The sequence below is a fragment of the Syngnathus floridae genome, chromosome 18 (genome assembly GCF_059516105.1).
Source record: "Syngnathus floridae isolate MCC-2025c chromosome 18, RoL_Sflo_1.0, whole genome shotgun sequence".
Classification (NCBI taxonomy): Eukaryota; Metazoa; Chordata; class Actinopteri; order Syngnathiformes; family Syngnathidae; genus Syngnathus; species Syngnathus floridae.
In genome coordinates this window covers 9340664-9357231 of record NC_142430.1, presented here as the reverse complement: position 1 = coordinate 9357231, position 16568 = coordinate 9340664, and the positions used below count along the sequence as shown (strand labels likewise).

The 16568-nt window shown below is 40.2% G+C and overlaps 1 protein-coding gene across 1 annotated transcript in view; it reads left to right on the top strand.

Moving 5' to 3' along the window:
* The window catches only part of LOC148382962 (transmembrane protein 238-like), a 68566-nt gene that overhangs the window by 49026 nt on the left and 2972 nt on the right, over nucleotides 1-16568 (top strand). The window lies entirely within an intron of this gene.

The following is a 16568-nucleotide window of genomic DNA, read 5'->3' as shown; positions in this document are numbered from 1 at the left end:
GGTCTGCATGTGTAATTTAATGTTTATTCAATATTTATTCATTCATTTATTTATTTTGGTATGATTTTATTTGTATTGGGGGTTTTTTTCTGGTTCTTTTTTTTTGTTAATGGACAATCGCTCGAATTTGTTCTGTTTGTTCGCACTGGCTCATAGCCTGGGATGAATTGTACTTTTAAAAGCAGGTTCCATATTCTACACCGTGGCATTCGCTCCATCAGCACACGGAGCGAGCACTCTGCAATATTGAGGGGAAAGCATCGTGCACGTCTTTCACAAACACCAACAGTCGCTGCTGAGTGGGAAAAATCTACAGGCAGGTGAACTAATGGAAAATCTCTCAGCCATGCACCATAAAGTTTGCAGGCTCAAACTAGGGAAAATGAGGCTGGAAAGAAGATAAATTAAGTCTAAAGACACATCGGATGAATGGAGGGATTTGGTGTCAGCATAAACGTGAGTTATTCATCATTAAATGTGAAGTTTATTTAGTCGTAGGACGCACTCCAACAGCTCGACTCTGTACCTGACAACTTTGACTCCTCTGTGATTAAACCAGGGAGGCGGAAGTGCCAGCAGGAGCTCACAAATTGGCTGCCATGCGGACATATGGATTATAGGGAATTTGCATCTGTTAATGATGCTTGTTGGAAATTATATAAATAACAATTGGCAATTGCTGAGGCTGAAACTAATTACCCACATTCTTCATTAAGCGCCGTTTCGTAATCCCTCGCCGCAGTGGCGGGCGTCTTTCCAACCCTGGCCCCTGCAGTGTGTACTTCCACACCTCATCATAGTCCTATAGGTAACTTGGCAAGATTTGACATCAGCTACAAGTGTGTTTGAATTAGATCTTCTCTATTATGGGCAGATGAAATACACTTAAGCGATCCACTTTTGATGAGGTCGATTTAATGCGCACTAGAAATAAACTGAAATCTGAAAATGCTGAATTCTTATTTTTTGCCGAATTATTGCATTACGCTTACACAAGTGTTAGGACCCTGTTGAATACTGTTGATTGATGTTAGCACTTTTTCATGCCGCTGAACTTAAGTCGGAGTTCAAGATGAATCAATCATTAAGGCATGAAAAGAAAATCTGCCTCGAGCAGATTGCATTTAAAAAAAAAAAAAAACTGAGTGTGCTAGAAGGAGACAGAAGTCAAAAGGGACCCAAAGAGAAATGTGGCGGGGTTGGTCAGTTCTGTGCTTTTAACCCACTTACAGTAAATTTGGATTTTGTTGCTAAACTGTCTTTTTATGACGGCGATGCCAGTAGACCATAGTTTGTTTTTCCAAATTGAATTAAATCCTGATAAAAGGCGTCACAATTTTGAACGTGTCCAGTGTGAGACTTTGACAACTGCTATATTTGATGGCGGCGTTCAAAAAAGGGCAATTTCACGTTTGACGTCATGTGGAGTCAAGACTTTATTGTTACATCTTTCAGTACAGCTGGAAGAAAAATACACCTTGAGTGTGTCCCTGTGCCCCTTTGACAGTACATTAGAAAAGCAACACAATCAATCAAATAGACAGTGTTCAGAGCAACACATATTGCACGTAAAGGTGGAACACAAGAGCTGTGAAATTGTACATTGCGATGGCAGCATGAGCTACGGTTATGGTACGGTGCTGCATGCTGGCCTCAGAGGTCAAAGTGTCAGCCAGCTCCATGTCAATGGCCACAATTAAAAAATAGGAGTCCTGAAATTAGAGATCAGATGTGGAATATTATCAGTCCGCATGTATTTGATTATTTTTTTGAAATTTTTATTTGTTTATTTTATTATAATATTTATATATTGTACTCATTCTAATCTCTTGTACCACAACCTTGAGGTTCCAGAGCTCAAATCCATACAGATGAGATTGTGTCGCCTCTTTATGGCTTTGTTACTTCCAAAAAGCGGCTTATTCGTGGGATGACTTTGTCTCCCACACCTTACAATGAGAGTAACAAGGGAAAAAAAAAAGAAAAAAAGCCAGACAAATCCGGGATTTAGCTTGGTTGCATGAAAGGCAAGCAAGGCTTGTTTATTTCACTTTGGCTTGGAATAACAGATTTTGCAAGATGACTCGTATTATTTCATCACCACAATAGTGCACAGCAAGTTTTTTTTGAGCCGTGCCCTCACGGGTCCTGCTAAAGAAAATCAGAAGAGGTAAAAAAAAGGTTAAAAGGAAAAATTGCTCCTGTTTTTTCTCTTTATTTTCGTCCATATTCTGAAAGGCAAGTATGACTGTGATTGCTAAGAATATATACTTTTGTAAACTGGTGTGTTGTGTGTAAATGAATCATAGCTAATGACCAAATACCAATTAGAAGCTGGCTGACCAAGTCATCATTTTTTTTGTACTAACCTAACCAACCTAACCAACTGAGAAATCGGTCCTATTTGGTGTTAAGACAGATTTTCCTTTATCTGGAATAAAGATTTATTTTTTCTCAAATAGTATAGTAAAAGATTGTGCTGAGCAAGGAAATACATTTTATAGACATCACATTGGAACTTGTGCTGAGACCAGGATCTGTTTAACATCAGGGATCCTTGGTGGCAGCCCATGAAAGCCAGCATCATTTAGAAGAATTCAATGGAAAAGCCACTCAGTGCTTGATGAGTTAGCAAGAAATGCAATGGTGCAACTGGCTCTCTGAGGGCAATCAACAATCTGAGCTAACAACCCACCGCAGGCAACATGCGGCGTAAATAAACACGGGCAGATCAAATGAAAACAGACATTTCATGCGAGGATCTTGCTTGCGTGTCCTAACAAACACACACACACATGCACATACACACTTTGAATGTACAGTAATGGATTTGTATGATGGGATGCTAGTCATGCATAGAATTATTTAAATCCATATTTTCTTGTGCTCGAGTGCGAGTGGAATTTCGGATGTCTCTCCTCAAAGGCATTGGTAGTTTAATCAATTCCAAAGTGCCATGTCGCTGGCTGGTTAACAAGCAGGCTTACCCTCTTCAAAAGAAGCTTGATTTGCTGTGATTTCGGCTCACAGTCACTTTACGCAAATGCTATTTTGTCAGATGTGTGAGAAATTCCGGCTTGGAGAATTTGGCAAAACAACAGAAGGAGCAATGAGCCAGAATGTTCACACATGACTGAAGTTTTGAGTCGTTTTAGGGAGTCTGTCGTGACTTTGACTGGATCTCCACAAATGTACAATTTGCATGGTTACAGTTACAACCAGCAGGGAAACTCTGGCAGCAAAGCATATTTAGAATTTAACATTGAGGTTTCAAGAACACTGGGTTTATCAAGTGGATTGGTATCGTGTTGCTAAAACTAGCTTAATACTTTACTTTCTCCACCCTCAAATTGGAACAGATGGAAAAGTTTGGCAGCATTTCTTGGCTGAATCCTTCCTTTGAATGAAGCGGCCATTCTTTTGCTTTATATATATATGCATAGGCGTGAACCATCTGGGTTCACCTTGGCTCGTGGGCTGATTAGGTTTTGGAAATACTCAATGAAGCTTTCGTTGAAGTTTAATGTCAAGCATATTTTGGCCAAACAGGCGGGACTGTACAGTGTAAAAAAAAAAAGAGAAAAACTGCACTTTAGCTGCATGTACAGTTTTCCCAAAGGAGATTTTTCCATGTTACTAGCTACTTTTTTTTTTTTTTTGCACTATGCAGTACTTTCTTTTCCTTTCTGAATAAATAATACAGTCATGAGGTAGACTCGTAAAAAATAAATAAATTATGCAAATATTAAGTTTGTCCAAATTTGCTTTCCTGTTCTTCAAAATCAACTGCTTTAATCAGCTAATGGTCAACTTGGTAGGAACCCACAACGCTCTCGTGGAGACTATGTTACGATCACCATTAATCCGAGATTGGTCGTGACGCGGCATGTGGGGCCACCTTTCCCAGTTACTCCTGCTAGTGCACTTTCTAATCCCGTAATTGATAGAGAGAACGAGAGCGAGAGGGAGGGAGGGGCCGATGGAGATAAAAGCTGGAAGGAGAGTCCACTGAGAGAATTCCCCTTCCGGTCTCTCTCCAATTAGAGGTATTATACAAAGAGCCCTTGGAGAGAATAGATTGCATCCCATCTAGAGTGTGAGATTACTCATGTCAGAGTGGCCCACTGAGAAAACTCAATGTTCTGCAATGTGCCAAAATGGAAATGAAGTCTTCAAGCAAACGACTTCTTTAAAAGGAACAAGAGCCCAAACTATTGTAGTTGGTTGATATCAGCCAGGAAACATGTCTTCCGCCTACATTTTGAAAGACTCTAAATCAGGGCTGTCAAACTCATGTTTCCTTTGGTGGGCCATTATGACTTATATTATTTACAGTATCGGCTACAAATGATGTGGCGGGCCGTATCTGGCCCCCGGGCCTTGACTTTGACACCCATGCCCTAAATTGTTCATAAGCCAATTGTGTAACTGTTTGAAGGATTGTTTGTAGCCTATATAAATTCTTGGCAACCATCTCAGGGCGTCAGCTGTGATTTTGGATGTGTACAATTTCAGAGCACTTTTGCTGCATATCAATGCGAGCAAATAAAAGGGAGCCAATTGTATCCTTTCTATATTTTTTACCCAGAAAACCCTTGGAAAATCTTTACTTATGTTCTCATGTGTTGATGTCAAGTCCCGCCTTCAAACTCCTTCACCAGTAAGGTCAGGTGGCTCTCAGCGCTGGGCACCATCCTAACGCAGTCAGCTAGAGATAATGAGGACATTTTGGGGAGTTGACTTTTTCAGCATAAGCCTGGGGAGGAGGAAGATGGAAAAAAAAATGGTCCTCTGCAGCCATCTATGATCCAAATACTACAGAGAATAGATCCATTCTAAATAAAAGCAAGAGATGGCGCCTCGTCTTCTGCAAAGACCCGAGGGGAAAGGCATAAACAAGACGCCCACCACCTTAGGAGCTTAAAGCAGAAAATCTGTCTTTCACACCTTTGTTTTTCCTCAGTATTACTTTGTGCATGAGCTGCAATTCACAACCTTTCTTCACATCTTCATAGAATTTTTTAGGGTGCCGCTAATAGTACATAACGCACTGACAAAATAAATCTCCTACATAACAAATATTTCATATAATGCTCACTTAAAGCGCCTTCCACATCCCTTTCCATTTATAATTGATATATTTTCAGTATTTTGAGAGCCTTCTCTATATTTATACACTGTGTATGGCAGCAACTAAAAGTGACCAGCAAGTGCTTTCCCGTCGTCGGCCGCTACTGTTTGACAGCCTGCTCTGATAAGCGCTTTTGTCGGCGGCCATTAGTGTGTTTTCGTATCCCCCACTGTGGAGCCAATAAACCAATATGCATGAACAGAGGTAGCAAACGTACAAGCTACTACTCGTTTCGGCATGCAGATCCACACGATGGGGGGGTTGAAGTAGGAAGGTCAGACACCATGTGCATCCTCATCCAGTCCTTTTAGCGACTGGCACTGAGTTTGACCTCACTTTTGTAAAAGCTACCATCACTTTACCAGAAGATAGCATGGAATGACCAAATGGCTTGCATACAAATGAAATGGTTCTCATTTTTTGGAAGACGTCAAAAATTGTGGTGCTCGTATTTCTTTCTGCCCAGCGCAGCCACAGGGCGTTTTATTTTTATTTTTTTTGCTGGGTAGAAATTCTCAAGATGGCTTTTGACATTGTCTGAGAACAAAAGTATATTTCTCGGGGACCACTACTGCATGTGATGCACTTTTCTGTAAGCTTTGCTTTAGGTTACAATGGCTCAAAAACAAGTACAGCAGCCCCAGAGACACACTTAAATTGACGAGAGGCTGTTTTTGTTGCTTTTCCACTCTGATAAAGCTGTTAAGGGTCTTCGTGTGACTCATCTGATCACTTGGATGTTTCACAGTTGCAAAAAAAAAAAGAAAGTCATCCTTCAGCGGGTAGTTGTGACTTTCTCGACAGCCTCTAGAGTACTAAATGGTTTGCAATTTTTCAAATAACATTGAAGTGGATGTTTCCCCATTTTGAATAGCAACGAGGATTTCCTTTTCATTTTTAAATTTCAGCCAGCACTTTTCTGAGAACGGATTATTTTAATTTGCCTCCTTTAAAATATCTAAAACTAAATTGTTCATTTACATTGTAGTGGAAAAGCAGTTTTAAATGTGATCTTGTTTATGAAAAGCATATGAAAAAAATCTGCCTTTTGTGTAGATGTTTCCGAACCTGTGCATCGTCCCATCACCTCCTTTTTTAATCGCTGTATTGAATGTGAATGTGTGTACTGTTTTCCGTATGAATCATTTTGATCCTCTTATTCAATATTTGACCAGCTACTTCCAAACATAACTTGTAGTGTATTCCCTTTAGCCCTGGACAGCACCAACACATCAATCCCAGGATTACACCAATCTGGCGACTGTAGCAAGAAGTGCACATGTTTGTGTGGTTTGTACTTAACCGGAATCCCCAGCAAGAGGATCAGAGATTCATGAAAATAGATTCAAAGGATTTATCCAGTTATCAAGCCACTGCAGACAATCTCTGTTAAATGATAGCCGTTGCAAATGGAGCGCCCTGCTTGATCTACTGTGCGACCCACCCAGCCTTCTGTGTGGGGTCTGCACTGGGGCTCAACAACTCTAACTATAGATTCAATTAAACTGGAAAGAGGATTACTGGTGAAATTCTGCAGTTTAGTAGGGTTGATGTCTTCACGCTGACTCTGTTTTCACTTTGAGCCAGGACTTTCATTATGGCACTGTGATACTCTGTCCACATAGTTGTATTTCCGCTTGATGGAACTTGAGCAATAACAACACAGCTGAGTGATTACTATTTGACATTGTAGTCGTCTGCAAAGCAAAGCAAAGCAAAGGGACAGCATAAGAGTGAGCTGTGGTCATCCGCATCCATATCATGGCAAGTCAGCTTTCATGTCAGCATGTTATTATACGCTTCAGGGATTATTTCAACAGCTGAGAAATTACATTGATTACATCCATGAACAAAGCCTGTTGTATAGATGGCACAAGAAAAAGTCTCAATTTGTGGGGGTTTTGTTTTTCATGAATTATGTCTTATTTAATTTAATCTTTGATTGTTTGAACTCAGCCAAATAAAAAATGTAAAGGAACTAGCATGAATGAATTCGTAATGTGACTATCTAGTCATCTTTGGGCGCCATCAGGCTTGTAACCCCAGGAGCGGCTTGTTTGTGTCCAAGCATGTGGTTTGTGGCTGGGCTTTTCACCCTGCGTGCTGTTTCATTGTACGGAACCGTTAATGCAGCTCAACAAATTTGCATTGGGACTTTAACTTTATTTTAAATGACAACGGCCAATGAGATTTTCTGCCTCTACCTTCATAGAGCCACATATAATTGTGTAAATTGCATCACATTAGTGAGTAGAGGAACCCAAGACCGGAGCAACTTGGAATTTTCTCATGTGGGGAGGGGCGTGTGAATGCCAAATGCCTTTGCAGCGCTGCTGATAACACGGCAATGCCTCCTGAATCATAGCTTGGATTGAATTAGCCATCCAGTTTTCTCCACGCTGCTACATCACATAGTAGCTTCGTTCTGCTGCCAGCCAAACGCTTGTGATTGAAGAAGGGAAATGTGAGGAAGATCAAGATGGAACAATATAAATAGTCTTTTGATTGGCTAAAGCCCAGTTGGGTTGGACACCTCTGGAAAGTGAGGGAGAGAAACGCAAAATGGATCACTCAAGCGTCACTCCTCACAATTAGACCAAAAAGAAAAAAATCCCTCCCTTCCTCCCTCACATGAATGATTAGACTGCACGGCACATTAATCAAAAGCGCAATGGGCAGAAGTGTGCTAGTGTATGTCTGAAAGCATTTCATCCCCAAACATCTGAGACCAGAGATATAAAAAGGAAGTTGCTACGGGGCGTCTTTGTTTTCAACTTGACGCAGTCACCTCACCGGCAGAAGAGGAAACATGAAATTGGGCTCCAAGTGGAGAAGAGGTGTCACTGTGGATCATGTTAGATCCTACAGGCTGTGACTTTGAGCACCGTGACTGCTTATTAATATTCCTGTCTCACTGCCGGCTTTCAGAGATGGGATTGCCGTGATAACTGGAGTACATGGCAATGGATGCAATCCCCCGAATTACCTGGAACCTGACCAGCAAGCTAAGCCATCTATAAAGCAGCATGGAAGTAAATCAGTGTCTGTAATTGGCTTGTTTCCCTTCCCTCTTTCATGCTCTTGCTCTCCCCTTGTCCTCTACAATATTGTTGACACAGTCCCAATTTGTGGTTCGCCTCGTCGTTTATGGAAAGATGGAAAATAATAAGCTTGAAGAAAGACAAGTGGGCCTTTTGTTACATTAATATTGCTCAAGAAAGTCATTTTGGTTGGTTTATTTTGTTTGTTTTATAAAACTTTTGAAGTGGTGAACAATTTATGAAAATGTTCTAAATGTATTCATGTATTCAAGTGATGTTATTCACTTTTGTAAATTGCACTGGGTTTTTTTCCGCCATGACGCATACACCAAAACATGTCTCAATTGTAAAATCTTTCTTCCAGTATCATCCTTTGACCTCTGAACTCAGCCGGTCACCAAGAATCATCAGAGTTGGGTTTAAAGTTGTTTTTTTCGCTCCTCTGCGGTTCTGTACTTAGATAATCAGCCGCCTGAGGTTCAACAAGATGAGACTCTTAAGGTTTGCCTCGTTGGACCGGCACCGTGACCACCCACCCACCCCTGCTCCCCCCAGCCACTTTGCTGCATTGCCTCTCTAAAATGTATTACTCATACATATAGCTCAGCTCAGCTGCTGATAAACCATTACACCCTGTAGCCATCCGGCGAGGGCATGAGAACAGCGCTTCATTTCTGAATGAGGTGACACCCACATAAGCGAATCTGATGTGAGGCCAGACATAGCCGAATGAGATGGCGCACCCACGTCAGTCACCAGAGCATACATGGCAAAGGTGAAATGTGCGGTCGCGTCACTGTTGTCATGATAACTGCCTGCCCTCGGCTCTGACTGGGCTTCTCTCCCTGTCCCCCATACCTGACATGCTTGCTTGTAAGCTGCTTGATTTTTATCATGGCCGCCTCCCAAATTTTACAACACTATTAGAATTTCAAGGCTCATAACGTAGCACTTGTAAAATCTCACCATTTGAATACATACTTGTTACACCACTTTTAGATGATCCTGTAATTCAGTACGTGATCAATTGTCCAAACCTGAATGGGGTTTTTTTTCTTAGCATTGTATTACCTTTAGCATTATTCTTACATTACATTGATTGTGATTTATGTCATAGACACGAAAACAGTCACTATTGTGAACATGTCGCAGTATCTTGATTTTACCCCCCAAAAAGTCAGCACATTGCTGTAAAAAAAAAAAAAAACATCTTTATCGCTTTGTTTGGCAGGCAAATAAAATGATAAATAACAGTGTTGTTCATCACTGTCTATTTTGTTGTTTGTAGAGCAGTTTGAGGATTTTTTTTGCAACAATATAACTCATCTAGAAGGTCTTGGAGATGGGGAGTATGAGGTTGACTGCAAATGAACAGTAGTGATGCAGTGGCGGAGCTAGAGAGGGGGCCAAGGGGGCCGCGTAATTTAGCGTAAAACCAAAATAATTATTTCAAGTAGTAACACTTTTGCATTTAAGTCTCAATTTCCTTTTTGCCAAGTCCAACCATACCCAGGGGAAAAGAGTGTGACTGATGCGGCTTTTTTTCCTGTTTCATTGATTCATTTATTGTACAATCTCTCAAAGAGCTCTGTATGGGTGTTCAGTGGCAGCCGTGACAGGTGTGTCAAGGACATTACAAAGAGGCGAGGGTCCCTGTCTCACACAGGGATGGAGGGAGAGTGTAATGAGGTCTCCCCAGGACCCATGTCAACTCACCTGTCATACACAAACACTCACATCAGAATCACATTACTGTGTGCCACGCTAGCCTTTCCGTCCACTTTGATCGGCCTTCCGCGCTCAACACAGAGAAGTCAATACGTTGCGTTTTATGCTGCCAGTAGGATGCAAGCTTCTAAATCCTAAATAGTTGTCAGAAGTTAAAGGAACCGTGCAAATGAAAGTGAAGTCAAAAGTACAGAATATTTTCAGTCTGACTCACCAACATTGTTGGTCTTCAGGGTTTGCCATGGGCATGACATATATTTGTTTTTGTGGAAGTAAAAAAAAAAAAAGCTGTTTGTGTCCAACAGGCAAGAATGAAAAAAAACAATCTGTGAGATACAATATGCCTTCAAACTCAAATATTAACAGAATGTCGAAGAAGAATGTATGCTTTTATTTAATGAGGCATGGCAGCTTTATTGCTCTGAAACATCAATATCTGAATTTTTACAGCTTTGTGTGCATGATGCTCCCTTCCAGAAATAAACACCGCCATCTAGTGTTGCTTCTTGTCAACCTTAAAAAGTGGCAAGAAGTGTTGCAATTGATAAATCAAAGAGGGAGAAGTCCTCAAATCCAAAATGCACTGTCACGCAGACCATCATGCGTTAAGATCTTCCCCTCGCTTGTCTAATCTGATCCCTGGAGAGCAAAACAGATGCACACTAAAATCTCTGCAGTCGACAGGGCATCTCAAATCAATAGTTTTCTGGGAGTACAGCCAGAAAAAAAAAAAAAAAAGGGAACCCTGTTTCTAGTCAACTATGTGTTTACTGTAAAGACTATCATTAATACCAAAAGCAATATTTCAAGCCTAATTCAACTTTCATAAGTTTGTCAGACAGAGGAAGACTCAATCAAGAGTGAAGAGGTTGTTTTTTTGATGCATTCAACTTGAAGTGTCTGATGTAACAAAGTGACAGAAGGCAAGATTGCATTTCGCGTGGCTTGGGAAGATAATAATACGGCTTGTGTTGGAGAGAGGCCACAAAGAAGGTGGGCTTTCCACAAAACAAAACAAAACATGACTGGGCTGGGCTGGGCTTTATTTGTGCCTGTGGCCATGGCAAAGAAGAGGAAAGAAAAGACGCAGAGCTCGACATGGCTTGGCTGTAAAAAGCCTGCAACAACTAAAACAGTCCATTTGCTTTTAGGATACCTTTGATCTGCGCTCGGCAAGCAAAATGTTCCGAGCTAAGTGGCAAAATACACATATATAATAATAAATAAAATGATATAATGTATAATAAAATGACAGCAGCAGCTAAACTAAAATGTGTGCTTATCTAGCCATGGAAAGTGTGATACCCAGATGGTGAATTCCTTCGCGATCGTTTAATAGCATCCTTTTCACTATCATTTGCCCACTAAAGCTTTGATTTTGTTCGCCATGATGCCAGGATTGTGATGCCGTTGCAGCATGCATGAACTTTTACACACTGGAAAACGGTTCTTTCAGTGTGTGCTTGAGAGAGAAAAAGAAAAAAAAAAAGCAAGCAAACCCGACTAATAGAAGAATGGAGGGAAATAAATAGATGCCTCTGGCAGCTTTGTGAGAAAGAAAGGCCTAGGAAATGAGGTCCTTCCTTATCTTTAGCAGCAGTTACCACCATAGATTTTTATCTCACTTGGTAGAGAGCTTCAGCCCTACTTGGTGATCAATTTGTCAACTTTTTTTTTTTTTAAATCCCTTCTATCAAAATGCTATGCATAACAATATAAAAATAAATATAAAATACTGAAATAAATAAAAATAGATCAATCATTTAAAAAATAAATTAATAATACATCAAAGTAAAATATAGATTGACTTATCGTGTTGTCCCCCACCATTGAGCTTCTTCTCACGCCAAAGCATTGTCACTCGAGGAAAACATCTCATGATTGATGAGAAATGCCTGCAGCAATTGGATGCTTACGTAGAAAGTAACCCAGTTAACTGTTGATTTCTCCTTCATCAGATTTGAGCCCAAAGTGTCATTCCTTTTGTCCTCCCAGCCCATGTTTCTGGACAATTTCAAACAAACAATAGCTTGAGTTGAAAGGCTTAATATGATTAAGAAATGATCATCTAATGTCAATGGTAGGAGCCCGTGTGCTCAATTGGATTACTAATGGGGAGCCTCCGCAAATGAATAGTGCAGGCAGAGAGAGCATAGTGGAGACTTGGACCAAGCCTGATTTATATATATAGAGAGAGATATTCTGAAGCAGTGGCTTTATTGTGTTGGAAAAATGGGCCCTATAAATCAAGTCATTGTCCTATATGTAAAGAGCTATTTCATTTTTCAAATGAGTGCCTTACAGAAAAGCTCGGAGCATGTCACTTTGGAACTAAATTGTCACGACAGTCACGTCTCATTAATTTTTTGAAAATCAATTATTCTCCACTGGATACTCTCCATGTGATAAGGCGATGAACCTTCCTCATATCAAGTTTTGTATTGGGGTTATTTTTTTTTTTGCATCATCTTGAGGACTATACTGAAAATTTGCATTTGCTTGTTAGCTAGCGAGGAAATTGTGACATAACTTTCATTAGATTGTTTATTTGGACCCAAAGGATATCTCTGACTCGCCAAGATTACCTTTGCTTGCCAGATCCCCCTCAAGGCTGTTGAGCTATCCTCCAGGTTGATGATGCTACCGTGTCATTATTTAATTTCCCAGTAGTCAGATCAATACAAGCTTGGTCACAAATTCTTGGATGGATTTGATGACAAAAATAATCTGTATGCACGACCATAACAATGAGTTTTTCAGTGATACTTTCCACCAAAGTAATACATTTGAGTTTGGCACTCTTGGCTCTTTCCATTTCGTTGCCATTATGGAAAGAGAATTGAAACATTGATATTAAGATCATGTCCGAAGCTCAAACTGAATATAAAGGTCAATGTAGCTGCAGCAACTCACAAATAAAAGTTAACTTCTTTCATTAAACTAATTATCACCATAATAATAGCATTGCTGACCTCTTTCATCATGTCATATCACACCTACTTTCATACCAATAATAATTTGTGAGTAGGAGTGACAACCATCTGCTTTCTGTCACCAGGAAGTGCTTTCTCCCACACCATTGTTCACATTTTTGTCATTGTCAAGATATTAATGGCTGAAGATTCTCGAAGCATAGATATCTCCTACAATCCCGTTCTCCTCACAAACAAGCCAATGACTGTGACGACCTTGCAGAGGACAGTTTGGCCAAAGGATGCTCTTTTCAGCCATCTTCCCTCCCTCCCTCCCCTTCCCACACTGTCTGATTTTAATGACCAGGGTGAAGACAATATCCACTCAGAGAGGAAAATGGCATTTCATAAGCGTTCACTACTTTCCCAGACTGATTCTTTAGATGTGCTCAAGTGGAGCACGTATGACAACTCTCAAAGCTAAAACAGCCCAAACTGTAATTGGAGAGCAGATCTCTCAGGACAACAGAGAAGCCCTCATGCAAAGACTCAAAACTAAAAGATAGTTTTGGGAAAAGCACAGAACTCCGGCAAGGATGAATTGTGGCCACTTAATGTGTGTGTGGTGGGGTTTTTTGAAGATAATACAATGTGCAGATATGAAGTAGCTGTGATATATCAAAACATAGTTTTTATCCAGTGATTTGTATTTTGAGGGTACAAATTATGTTATTAATATCTGTGGCCACAATTAAAAAATATAAATGTCATGTCTGGGGCTGTATAGATGTTGCGGGATCTTTGTATTTGTTTATTTTGATTTGCTCAATTGAGAAAATCTTAATGTTCACCTCACTTTGTCCATCCAGTGTTTTTTACAGTGCAAAGTGAGACTAAGCACGTCTCTTCTCGTAGTGCAACATAAAATATTGTAATTAAAATGCAAATCGTAACCTGTAACTCCAGTGAGACCCTTAAAAAAAATAATAAAATATCTTGAAATCATTGTGTATCTCTTAGCGGCCGTCGCTGGAGAGTATAACGAGCCGTAGTAAATTACATTTTAAAGTGCCAAGACATACCAGACCAGTTTTTGTCAAAGGTTATGCAGAGATATCACATTACAACTTGGATTATAGTCTCATTAGACATTTTTTAATAACTAAAAAAGTTCACTAAACACTGTTAATGAGATCATTTCATAAAAACGAAATAAATCCGGTTGGATTTGGGGCCGCACTATTCCGATTAGTTTTAGTCATGTCCTCGTATTTTTCAAGATCGGAATATCAGGAACAAAAGAAAGGTTCTTTATAAAACTTGGACTGATCCAGTGAAGCCACAATTCCTGTAGGAAAAGTATGTGGACATAATTTGAAAGAACATACCCAGCCAAGCGGCTGAGCTGTCAAAGTCATTGCATTGCCTCTGGTGAGCAAGAACGTGGGAGCAGACCTTGCACTTTAATAGAAAGCCTGGAGTCTTGCTTCAAGAAAACCAGCAGCCTTTGTAATGAAGCTACTATAAGATGAATTGGGACTGCAATTTTCTCACTCAATCTGACTGTTCTGCACTCTGACAATTGTCATCAAATTTACCAAACTAAACTTCTTCAAAGTTCAGCGACTGTGCGCCGGAAACTCCATTTGATGGACAGAAAATCGTGTCACTACGGGCGTGGGCGGAGCTAGAGGGGGGCTGCAAGGGCACTGAAACCCCCCACCCTGATCTATACCCTCAGGTGCCTGGCCTGATAGTTGACTTTTTGGTATTTTCTGAATGTTTTGGCCACCTGTCCCAGAATAGATAACACACTATGAATCTGTATCAGCATTTTGTATAAAAAAAAAAGTTTGCATCTTATTCCATTCACAGAAAAAGTGAAGAAACAAATTTGCTCCTTAATAATCGGTCTATAAAAACGTTTAGTTCCCCGACTCATCTCATAAAGTTCATATTTACATGACTTAATAGCACTGGCTTCTTGTGTACATCATCAAAATATCTATACAGTGTGAACCCACAACATTAAATTAATGAGCCATGCAACTCCAGATAGTTAAGATGACTTATCACTTCATTTTTTAAAACCTTGTAGAGGGAATAACATCAGATAACATCTCGCAAATGCTGTTGGCTGAACGTGCTTTCTATCCCTCCCGCTTTTGCCCCAGGTGACATCTCAAAATTGAAACCCGACTTTCATTGAATCACTACTTGTGGATAAGACAGGGTAAACATTTAATGAAATGACTTATCCGACAAGTTCCTTAAACGCTTTTCGGAAGTTGCGCCGGTCCCTTTATACATCACGAGCAGGCAATGGGAACTGAAATGAAGCGTGGGAGGATAGAAGCGGCTTTAATAGGGAGATGGGTGCAGTTTGGGAGGCTGGCTTGGGGGGGTTGACTGTTTAAACACTCACCGACGCTCATGCGTGTCGAGAATGCCAATCCTTGGGGAAATCAGGGCCGTCAGGCTCCCCCTGGAAAGATCCCCCCCTTTCTAAGCACAGCGATCTGACATTTTTGAAATGTGAAGCAGCCAAAGCACCTGCCGCAATGAGAGCTTTGATTTGAGTTTGTGATGAGATAGACAGGGGGTCTCGTTTGTCGAAATTTCTCCATCTCACTATTCCTCCTCTCCTCCTTTTCTCTTCAGATTCATCATCGTTGAGCAATACGTTTCCGAGGTGTCTGGATATGGCAGTAATGAGAACAAGCCCCTAGATATTATTGATCTATGTCCTCAATTACCTTGCAGCTCTCAATTATTTTTTACAGTATACACTTCCGAGTCCTTTACAGGCAGAAGCTGTTGAGAATAACTTGACTCTCCAATTGGGCCGTTTTCTGGCAAAGATGAATTGTTTGTGCGCTAGGGTTAGGGTACCATTTCTGATTGATTCCGTACTTTTATCCAATCCCCGGAGACAAACGTGTTCTTTGTGATTCCACAATGCATTAAGTGAACAGGTCGCTGGATAACACCGATTTTTCATATCATATACGCACAGTCTGAATTGTTATGGAATTGGATGTGTAATAAAGCAGACATTTTATAATGGTGATATGGAGTTATATGGGTAGGAAAGATATGACCTGAATGTACACGAAGTGTCCCAAAGCAGGAAAATTAAAGTGTAATGTCTCAGCATTTATCTTTTGTCATTTTAAGGAGGGCTGAGGAAGCTTTTTTTTATATATATCATCAGCCTTACAGTCTCTGAACAGTAGAAGAAGTTTCTTATAACTTAGTGAGTACTTTATGGGAAGCAACAAATCATATTCCCCCCCCCCACAATATACTGGTTCTGTCTGTAGAAGGTCGATCAGATAAAAATCTGGGCTGCAGGTTGTTATTGCAGAATTAGAACATTAGTCACTGCAATCCATCATCAAATGATTTGTTCTTGCTAGCTAAAGCATGAAAGTTATTGTTGCATTATTTGATTATGCATTTTGTGCTGGATGTTTGTATGGATATAGTTACCATTTTGCTTTTGATTGTATACTAAGAAAGAAGATTGTCATGTAAATGTGGTTTAAACAGTGCTTGTGCTTCCTTGTATTTTTGAAAGATTACTGGCGCCCTCTAGCCATGAAATGAGAATACACGGGGACAGTAAGAATGCATCAAAATGATGTGGGAAACAATTACAATCAAATCTTGACCTTTTTGTTGTTGTTTTTCATGGATGTGAGTTCTCTTAGCACAAAAATCCATTTGAAGCATAAAGGATATCATTGGAAACTG